The 11,601-nt window shown below is 30.7% G+C and overlaps 1 pseudogene; it reads left to right on the top strand.

Annotated features, from left to right (window-relative positions):
- Positions 1–6,724: 6,724 nt before the first annotated feature.
- On the top strand, positions 6,725–8,124 carry LOC120216805 (annotated as a pseudogene).
- The last annotated feature ends 3,477 nt before the right edge of the window (positions 8,125–11,601 follow it).

Raw genomic sequence — 11,601 nt, 5'->3', positions numbered from 1 at the left:
TTAATTTACCTCATCATTTCGCCTACAATAATCAAATACGTGACTTCGATCATGTTTTAATAATCCCGCCACTATAATATGAAATCTTTGAATATATTAAAAAAAATAATATGACAATTTAGATGATAGGAAAACGATGAGTGTGATGATGATTAGGAATGAATGGTCATATTTATAGGCCTTCTCACACCCAGAGAAACACAATTTTAAATATCTAGCGTCCAGCAAGATGCGATTTACGTTGAAAACACATAAAAAAATTTCGTTTCCAATACCTTGCGGTTTGCAAGGCGCGAGATTACTGTTTTCAAAAAAAAATTAATATCAACTTTTATTTTATAAATTTCAAAATATATTATAATTATAATATTATTAATTATTTATTATATTTAATGTATTATACATATAATTTTTCATTATTTCAAAATTTACAAAATATATTATAATTATTATTTATAAAATATCTATTTTAATTACTATATTTATTTATTATTATATTTTAATTATTATTATATTTAATATTTAATATTTAATATTATTATTATTATTATATTTATTATATTTATCTGTTATTAATTTTAATTTGAAAGATCCTCGCGCGTTGCAGGCTGTAAGGTCTCTCATAAATCTAGCGATATTTTTTGTTTTCAAGCTATCTCGCGCTTCACAATGCATGAGGTCATTTTATCCATTTCTTTTATTGGCTTATCTATAAAGTCTACCCATGTCGGACGTATCTCGCGTATTGGAAGGTGCAAGGATTTAACAAACTGTTTGCAGGCAGCGAGGTCGTCATATGCGGACGATTTAAGGGTTATTCTTCCAAATAATTATTAGATGACCATATTTCTTTAAATAATTATTTATTTGAGGTTTTTAATATAAAATTACCATCATATCTTTTATAAATAATAAATTTATATTTTATTTATTCAATTATTTTTTTTAGAAAAATAGATAGGATCCAATTGGTTAACAAGGACTCTAGCTTGATTAAAACTTATTTTATTATTTTATTTAATGTATACTTCTATTGAATTAAAAAATATTATTAGCTGGACGCTTTTAGGTGGACTTTGCTTCCGTAAAACTTATCGATCGAAGTAACATAACAGATTACACCTAAAATATTATGAAGGGTAAGAAAATGAGATGTAATTTTGCATCCAAATTTTTTTCATACTCTTTTTCTTCAAACTTGAGGATCTCAATCACATCTTCAATTCTTTATCGTCTCTCCGAACAATCAGAAATAGCTTGTTTAATCTCAACCAACTCAAACATAAACATTTCAAGTGTCTCTATCATCATTTGATGTATACCACTTCCCTTGGCAAAATCCTTCTATTTAAAGTTCTCTTCCTCCACAGTAAGAACATAAAAATTAAATTACAATATTAAACTATGTTGTTCAATGCTTAATAACCGAATCTTACTTTTATTTTTTCTTTCTTCTTGGGTCTTTCCATTTTCAACTTTACTATAATTCAAACCACATCTTCCTTGCCTCATGCAAGAAGCGTGACAACTCATTTTTTTACAGTCATCACATTTTTTTAAAAATTATAACTAAATACATCTTTTTTTATCATTTACCTCTAATATTGCAATACAATCTTTTTGGTATGTGTGGCTTTCAGACTTCTAAAAGCTAACTATTACATTTATTAATTTGTTTATGACAATTTTTACCTAATTTAGTTACCCTTTCAACCCTTCCGCACACAACAACTTCATATTGTCCTTGCTTGGGCATGTATATCCCGTTGGACAAAGAAAAACAATGTAAAATAATACTATCACATTCAATTGATCCCCATCATAATCACCGTTTTTTATCTCTCCATGTAGTTGAGATTATGTAACCCTAGTCTTTATATTATACATTGTGCTAATTTTTTCTAACCTTCCCTTTTAATCACTTCTTCAACACAAGTCCCTTCATTTTCAACCCAACACCGCTACAACTTCTTGAACCCACAGAGAAATGAATATTAATTGAACCTAATTAGAAATTTTTCTACATCAAAATTCTCTATCAACTCACGAAAGAACTCTACGAATTGGTCGTGTTGTTATTCCAATCAGAGGTCCAAATCATATTCTCTAACAACATTTTCTTTTTTCTTTCCCTTCAACCTTTTCATCGATTCATACAATCTTATTAAGCTACACCTTATCGAGACTTTATACATTTCTTTTTGCAAAAAATGTAATGTTTTATAGAACTTTTATAAAAAAAAGTTACAATTCAACTACTTACTTAATCGGGAAAGTATTAGAAATAATTTTTTCTTTTAAAATCCTCCACGCATTATATTCTTATTTATGTTTCTTTGACAATTTTATATAAGCTTCTTTTTACTCTTCGGTCGCCAACTTCCATTTCACAAATGTTTATTTTCTCACATGTAATTATTATTTCTTTGTCAATAATGTATTCTACTTATAATACTCATTCTCTACGACCGTCATCTTTTATGTTAACAATATCAATTCAATTTACATATCGAAACCGTCTTTTTATTGCCATTTTCCTTCAACCGTTCACATTCATTCAAGATGTAAACATTTCACATATGTGATCGATATGAATTTCTTAAATACTTTTATCAATAATCATTCAAACAAGTATTACCCAAATACATGATTACTTAAGTAAAAGTGCATATATGTTGTCATTGGTTGTTTCCGCGTTTCTTCTATCTCAATAATCTCTTGATCTTTGTCAACATCATCTTCTCAAACCGTAATTAGTATATCATTCATTTTTTCCTCCCATAATTTTTACCCCTATAATATTATCTTATTTTTCATTTTCATTTATGAAAATATACATTTTGACAATATATTTTTATTATAGTTTATCCAATATAGTAACTGATTATGATAATTGTTATAATAATTGATTATATACATTGAAGCAATACATTAATATAATATATCTTAATTCCACAAGGTTATTATAGTAATCGATTATGTACAAAGGAATAATTTCTCCATTTCATTACAATTTCAGTTACAACTTATAATGTTATTTACAACTCAATCTTTTTCATTCAACGTATAATGTTAAACACATTCTACTTATTTTACTAACCTCGACCTAAAATGTTAGACAATCAATTATTGTCCATTCATTCAACCTATAACAATAATCGATCCATAATATTATGACTTTTCCCTTAACCCTAATCCCTAGTAAAAAATCATTACTTGAAAAAATTACAAACTATGGTTTCGCGAACATACCTCTATGTTATTCAAATTACGATTTCAGTTTTGTTCACACCTTTTCTTTGCAGTATCGATATCTATTGCTAAGATGGAAACAAATTTTAGAGAATAAACCTTCATTTTTTCATGATTCAAATAATATGACCTTTCTCTAAACCAATTATATCATCTATAATTACTTGATATTTTTCTCTATGTATCGATATTTGAGAAAAAGTTTGATACTTTTGTAGCCTTCTCATTTTTTCTTTTTTTAAATTTGTAAATACCAATCCTTGAGGAAAAGTATCGATATAAACAATTTAGAACACAAAATGTTATAATTCATAACCGAAAAAGTAATCAGTTTAGATAACAATATTAGTTGTGATTAAAAATGTTACCCTTGTTAATAAGAAAATAAATTATAAACGGTCAATGTTATCAATATAATTACCATTTTAGGTTGCATTTAAAATGTTACCATATTTTAAGCTTATGTGGCTTTAGTCATTCACACAACAACAAAATAAGTTAACAGGTCCATATGTTCCGAATATCTATAAGAAATTCGGTTGCACTCAATAAAGTTATAGTTTATAAAGAAAGTAGGTTGCTATCTGAAAAGTAGGTTGCGATATGAAATACTATAAATTTTGAAAATACCGATATTTGTTTTGAAGCATCGATACTTACTGGTAAGATAAGTTTCCCAACTATGCCATTTTAAATTATTTTAAAATACTAGTAACTTACTATCTTACATATAATTTAACATTTATAGTAACGCTAAACCAATTTTGTTAAGTTTCTTTTCAAAGTTTTGGTTGCACCATTTTTTATCTTTATGTTAATCCGTCTTTTCTTATACATTCTTAAATATTGACGATCCAGTGTTATTTATCATTGGTTACGTTTCATCTATATATGTTCCGCTATAATGATGGTAGTTGGATTTTAAAAAATTTTGGTCATCGTCACGTCTTTTCAAATTGAGTTGTGATATCTCTATATTGGTCTTCAAGTGGCATGAACTCACAGTTTTAAACGATTTCAAGTGCAATCAAACAGTGCAAAAGCTATGAAGTTAGTCCTTGCTCCGAGGACATACTTCAGTCCTTTTCCACTACTAAGAACCATTTAGTTATTTGAAATAAAGTTTGGTTTATGGAGCTTCTTTGGATCTCACTAGAATACAACACAATGATTGATCGATTGGTGAAAATGAGTAACATTGAGTTCCATTATTTGACTCTGTATCGTTCGACATTCAATAGTTTACTGTGAGAGATATATCAAAACCTCCGTACAATAAACTTGTTTGTATTTAAATTATTCGCTTGAAGTCACTTTTCAATTGAAAAAAAAAATATTAGAATAAGTTACAATAATGATACTAAATTTTTAAGGTGTTTTCACTTTGGCTGCTAAACTTTCAAAGCATACATTACAATCACTAAATGTTTTGATTCACTTTTGTTATGGTCATTCCAATTAGTTGGCGTGGGCACAATAAAAAAAGTATAAGCTTTCAAATTGCTAACCGCTGCTCAGATCACATACATTGTTACTGTTCGACCATTATCATTAATCATATTCGATCACTCCCACGACCAAAACCATTAATAGCAACAAATAAAAAATGAAGTAAAGAAAAAAATAAAAGAAAAGGAAAATTTTCTTTCTCTCCCTTGGTGAGTTTATGATGAATGAATCATACATTAGTTAGTCATAAGGTGGGAAGACTCAATTAGGCTAAAAATATAAATATGATTTAGTTTCAAGTTGATCTTACGATTGATAATGACATATCAAAAGTTTTAACTTTTAATTTTGATTGAGATTTAATGAGATTGAAATTGTTTTACGAGTACGAATCGTTGGGAAGAAAGAGAAAAATATAAGGATAAATTTGATGATATTTTTATCGGAGAAACCATAGAATGATAATAAAAACAATGATAAAAAACGAAGGTTGTCAATTTTGAAGGAGGGAAGTCTAATTGTTTAAAATAAATAAATAAAAATCAAACTTTAATGTGCCACATCAACCGACGAGAGTCACGGTAATGAAAGCGAATTAAAAATTTAGTGATTATAATGAATATTTTTAAAGTTTGATGACCAATTGAAAGCACCCTAAAAATGAGAGGCCATCGATGTAGTTTACCCAAAATATTATTAATAATTGTTTAAGTTTCCTCTAATAAGTGTAATAAATTTGGCGTCTGCATAAAAAGCAAGAGAAATCAAAATCAGACTTTTAGTTTAGTCAAGGAGGGGAAAATGGAGGTTTTAATAGGTAAACGTTGTTATAAATTCCTTCATAGGTAAATGCTGTCAAATCGTAAACCTTTTATCCCATGAATTTTCTTATAAATTCCCTAATAGGGAAATGTTGCACCTATGGAGCTAAGAACATAGAACATACTTTTATTATTTCTAACTTGGTATTTTGAACATAAGACTTTGTCCAAATCAGACTTTGGATAACACTTTAAAACACAAAAGTTTATATCACCATCTAAAATATACTCTTTTTTTCATTTAAGTACTTAAAATATTTTTTTGATCAAAATAAGTATCTACATTTATCTTTTTTGTCAAAGTACCTAAAATATTTTATGTCAAAATAGATACTTAAACTATTCAGACTTTTTTCATCTAAGTTCTAAAAAGTTAGCATGTGGCATTAGCTAAAGAATACTCTAAATACTTAGATGAAAATTTGAACAATTTAGGTACATATATTATAAAAATAATTTTAGGCACTTATTTTGACTGAAAAATACTTTTAAAGTACTTGAATAAAAAAGAGGGCATGCTTGAAGTACTTATTTGTTATATAAGCCGAACACAAACCTCAAGGCTTAAAGAAATTAACAAAACCAAACAAATGCCCTTTACAACGGCCCATTTTCTTATCAGGAAGCCAACTTAAATTATAAAAGTCTGATACCTTAAACAGCCTTTGACTGCCAAACTCGAAATCTCCAAAAAGTTACAACAGTTTTAATACGCGACTAAAAAAATGTTATTGATTTTGTTATAAACAATAACAAAATCGATAAAAATAATTATAAAAAAGTCGGTAAAAAATGATCGAAAAAATTATTATACGTTAAAAAATGATTGGTTTTATTATTATTGGACGTTTTAATCGGATTTTCAAAAAAAATGATCGAAAATATTATTAGATGCTAAAAAATGACTAAAAATATTATTATACGCTAAAAAATAATGAAAATATTAAAAAAAATGATATTTTAGATAAAAATAATAATATTATCAATAAATTTTTTTATCGATTTTATTATTTAAACAATAACAAAATCGATAACAATTTATTTTATTAAGATGCGGCACTGTATAAATGCCCCCCAAACCAGGAGGAGGACAAGAGCATAACTAAACTTCCGCTCACATTTGTTAATCGCCAATTGCCACTGTTCCCTTCCCGGTTCCCATTTTACTTGATTTTTACAACGCAGAAATTTTTTTCCTCGCCATGAGTCTGTCTTCTTCGGCGTTTGCAATCTCAGCATCGTCCTTTTCCTTCAAAGATAGACTTCCTAAAACACGTGTTCCTTTCGATGTAGCTCCCCACCATCCATTCGACGGTTATCAATGTTATTTATCCGACTAATCGTTTATTTACCCTCGTTGTAATTATCAGAAAAGGATTAATTTTTTTTGGGTTTGTGCTTGAATGGTTGTATGAATTTGTATCATGTCAAAGCAACAGTTGCAGGAAAATGGAGAAGAAGAAGTTATAGTGGAAAAATCATTTCCAACGAGAAGTCCCCCGGGACATGAGATTGAAGAGGTAGGGGAATCGTGTGCGACATCATCTTCTAGTGGTTTGGAGAGGTGGGCCATCAAGGTTGAACAATCTGTGAATATCTTCCTCACGGTAAAATGATTTTATTTCCTTTGTTTTTATTAACTTTTGTTGGAATTACTGTAATCCAACCCCCCCTTTCACCCAATTTTGATTTTTTGTATGTTGTGGAACGTTTTTCCTTCAGGACTCAGTTTTAAAGATACATTGTACCATGACAGAGATTATGTTAGATTTTTTGCGTTGGAAACAATTGCTAGAGTTCCTTATTTCGGTCACTGACTTTTTCTTACATACGTTATTTACGTAATCCATTATTCGCGTTTATACTAGAAAAAAGTGCAACGTTATATGGTCTTGCATTTCCCGGAGGTACTTGCAAGAGTTTTGTTGATATTTGGGTATTTTTTTTGTCTTATGACAGCCTTTGTATCTGTCCCGCACCTGTACGAGAGTTTTGGTTGGTGGAGGAGAGCGGGCTATCTAAAAGTGCATTTTGCTGAGAGCTGGAATGAAATGCACCACCTGCTGATTATGGAAGTAAGGTACTAATATTGTTGAATTATTTGTGAATTTTAACCTTGACTAGCATGTGATGATTTCGAGTGAGTTGAATAAAAAATTGAAAAGTTTAGATGGTGAAGATGATAGATGGTTTATTTACGAGGCATTAAGGGGAAAAGAAAAACCTAGCATGGTGCGTATCATTCTTATATGTTGTGTCTCATTTACATGACTTCTCTTATCACATTTGGTTGCAGGAATTGGGGGGGGGGGATTCTTGGTGGTTTGACCGCTTTCTTGATAACATATGCCAGAATAATCCAGAAAGCATGTGTGTGCATGCATGCATGTCCTTTCTTGCTCAACATATAGCAGTTTATTATCTCACAGACTCACACTCTTTCGCACATGCATGCAGACACATGTGCTCTGGATTAGCCTGGCCTCTTCATTCTGAATGATGAAAGGACATTTCCTGCTCAATTGCAGCCTTTATATGTACTAATGAGCTTGTAAAGAAAATGGTTTCCCGAAAACCTATTGATGACCTTAAGCAGTTATAGAGACTAGAATTGCCATCTAACTTGGTATTTATGTAAAGGGATGTTCTTGCATACAGCCATTGGCCTGCTGCCTTAACTTCAACCTGTTTACCAGTTTTAACTATAAAGAGACCAAACAGAATAAAGGGATTTGCATATCTTAACCTCTGCTCGGTTTGAACACATAAAACTTATACTCTGTTGGTTGCTTTATTGTGAATTCATCATGCAAAGAAATGCTTAATATTCTTGAAAAATCTCCCCCTCTTTTTTTTTTCTTCCCTTCGACGTGTTGTTTTATTGTAACATTGCTTTGATTGTGTAAGGTATGTAATACATACTGTGACTGAGATTGAAGCTTGCTCACCTTCATTCATTTGTGGTGCTTAATTTAATATATTTGGTTAATGACTACTGCAGATCACTTTTCTGAATGTTTAGAGAGTCATGCCTTTGAAACCTATGATAAATTTATCAATGCCAAAGGACGTAAGTTGCCAGATCTCTATTTCCTGTTCATTCATCTTAGATAGCTTGCAGTTTTGTATGGGTATCATGTCACAAGTTTCGCAAAAGTTATAGTTTTAAATTATCCTGCCTATGTTAACTAGTAACTGGCAACTTACTGGTGGTAACATTTTTGAAAAACATTTCGATGTTTCATTGCATCCATGCATTTCAGTTCACTGTTTAACTGACTTTCCCAGTTTTGATCTACTATGTTCATTTGTTTTTTAGACGAGTTGAAAATAAAAAACTGCTTCCGAGGTTGCTATCAAGTACTATACCGAAGGTGATTTATATTTTTTTGGTGAGTATTTCCCTTCACATTTGATGGTTCAGTCTTTTAATATCTCATATTGGGGTTCAACAATTCCTCCACATTTTCTGACCAGATGAATTTCAAACTGCTAGAGCTCCCCGTTCACGAAGACCAAAAATAGGTAATAGATTGGATTTTTGTTAATTAGAAATCCGTGCTTTAACTAGATCTGGTGTTGTGTATATGAGTGTGAGTACTGCATAAGTCTGTTGTAGTAATCATAAAGACCAATTTTCTGTTACAACTTCCATTCAGGTCATTGAACTGGCAAGTGCCTGCATGGGGTATGGCAATAATCTATAGGAATATTGTTGCTAAATTGTTGATGCAAACTGACAAACGTGGCTTTTATTTTTATGTCCATTCACAGATAATTTGTACGATGTGTTTGTGAACATCAGAGATGATGAAGCTGAACATTGCAAGACAATGAAGGCCTGTCAGACTCAAGGAAACCTTCGGTCTCCTCATTCATATGAAGATGGCTTTGAAGACATGCCGGATTGCATGATTTGTGAAGCAGATTGTGAAGGCATTGTAGACTGTATAAAGAAATCTTTTACAACTTAAGCGAAGCAAACCGAGACAGTTGAATGAACCGGATGAAGCACTCATGTGACTCTACTACACATAGTGACAGATGAGATGTATAGAGTATATATGGTCTATAAGAAAATTACATAGTTCCAACATATTGCCTTTGATTCTTAAATATAAGTTTTTAAGATTTTGGATACCTTCCCTACTTAGAAGGAAGGTTTCCTGTTATACATGATTGAAGATTTGAAGGCCATTTCGCAATAAAAAGCAATAAGTTGATAGCGATTTCAGTTCCTGGCTAGTGTAATGTGAGCTTTTGGACGCCAGTTTTTGTTATTAGAAAGGATTGCACTTTATACTGATAGTGGACCTCCATTAGGATACATAAATTGCAATGATTACTCAAACATATGTAGTAATTACAGATAACTTGTTAACTCTTTACACAAACCAAATGTATGTAAAAGTGGGGAGTTTCACCCCTCGTAATAGACCCCTGAAGTTAATCATCCCCACTAATTAAGGGTTTGCTTAAATTAGATGTTTGAACCACTCTCAGCCAAATCACACCAATTAAGCGGATCCTACCTTCTTTTTCCCGGCATAACAACCAACCGTGCGAATAAACACAAGTAGCAATTTGATGTTGGATTTACTATGTGCTTGTTAATCCGAACATGTTTCTGAGTTTGTTTTGTCAATAGGCCTATGAAGCATTTTATTTGATTCTGATTAATAATGATGTTCCGCATCTAGATTCTAACTCACCAAGGTACAGAGAAACAAGTAATGATGGCCAAGGAAAAAAGTAGGATGAACTGGTGCAGAGGCAAGTTGGAAACTGTGACATGTTTATATTTGAATTATGAACATTGATTCCCTTAATCTCAAATGTTCATGTTATTTTTTGTCATTTGCAGATAAGGGTTGAGTTATTTCTAAAATATTGCTCTGCCCCTTTCCTTTTTTGGCTTTCAGATTGAAAAGCCAAATTTGCAGATAAGGAAATTTATTAGTAGTATTATACACTAACACAGGTTTGAAGCAGACCGTTAGGGTGTGTTTGGTTAGGGAATGTGAGATTCCCATGAGAATGGAATCCACATTCCCCTGTTTGGTTGGCCGGGAATGTTATTCCCGGTAATCTTACATTACCAATAGTGGATTTTTTGGGATATATTATCGGGAATGTCATTACCTCCTATTGTTGGATTACCAACGTTTTGGACTAAAATGCCTTTATTTTTTTTTCTTTCAAAAATATCTTTATTCTGTCATTAAATAATAAAAATTCTATAAAGGTTAAATTACAAATTTATCCTTAAACTATTTTAGATTTATAAAAAAAAGTCTATAATTAAAAATTTATATGAAGTTCAGAGGTTAAAATAAAATTTTACCCTTTCATTAAATATTTTTATATTTTTAATTTTGTAAAAAAAATTATATAAATTTTATGAATTTAAATTTTTTAAAGAAAATATATAAATATTTTCCAACTTGTTAAAAAACAAATATATAATAAGGACAATTTGATCAAATATACATTACAATAATCTTTTATTCGTTTAACCAAACACGGTAATCTTACATTCCTGCTAAACCAACCAAACACAAAATACAACATTCCCAGTAATCTTATTCTCTGGTAATATTTTATTCCCACTGGTAATCTTACATTCCGTGAACCAAACGCACCCTTCGAGTCAAACTGAAGTATTTAAATAACATGTAAACTATGGTCGTATCGTATAGATGCCCCTTTCCATTATAAGAGAAGGAAATTAATTAGTTAAGTCGAGAAGGCAGGAAGAGATCAATGATTATAGCTTGCGATAAAAAAGTTTTTACGTTATTTTATATAATCTTGCTGAGATCGAGTTTAGTGGATTCGGTGGTCAGTTTTCCACTTGAATGAGATTGGAGTTTGTGTGGATATTAGGAGCTCTAACCTTGATTATCTCACCTCTGGATTGTTATCTAAGCAACATTAATATGCATTGCCCGATTGGCTGACAGAAAGTTGATAAAAATCATTCCTTTTTTCCCGGCAAAAGTGGAGATATGATATGAGTGCTTTTCGTTTGACACCAGTTGCTCATGAAAGTGCTTTTCCTTTTGGCAATGGTAAAATC

Source organism: Hibiscus syriacus, unplaced genomic scaffold, assembly GCF_006381635.1.
Source record: "Hibiscus syriacus cultivar Baekdansim isolate YM2019G1 unplaced genomic scaffold, ASM638163v2 tig00110163_pilon, whole genome shotgun sequence".
Lineage (NCBI taxonomy): Eukaryota > Viridiplantae > Streptophyta > Magnoliopsida > Malvales > Malvaceae > Hibiscus > Hibiscus syriacus.
This window is presented reverse-complemented; position numbering and strand designations above follow the sequence as displayed.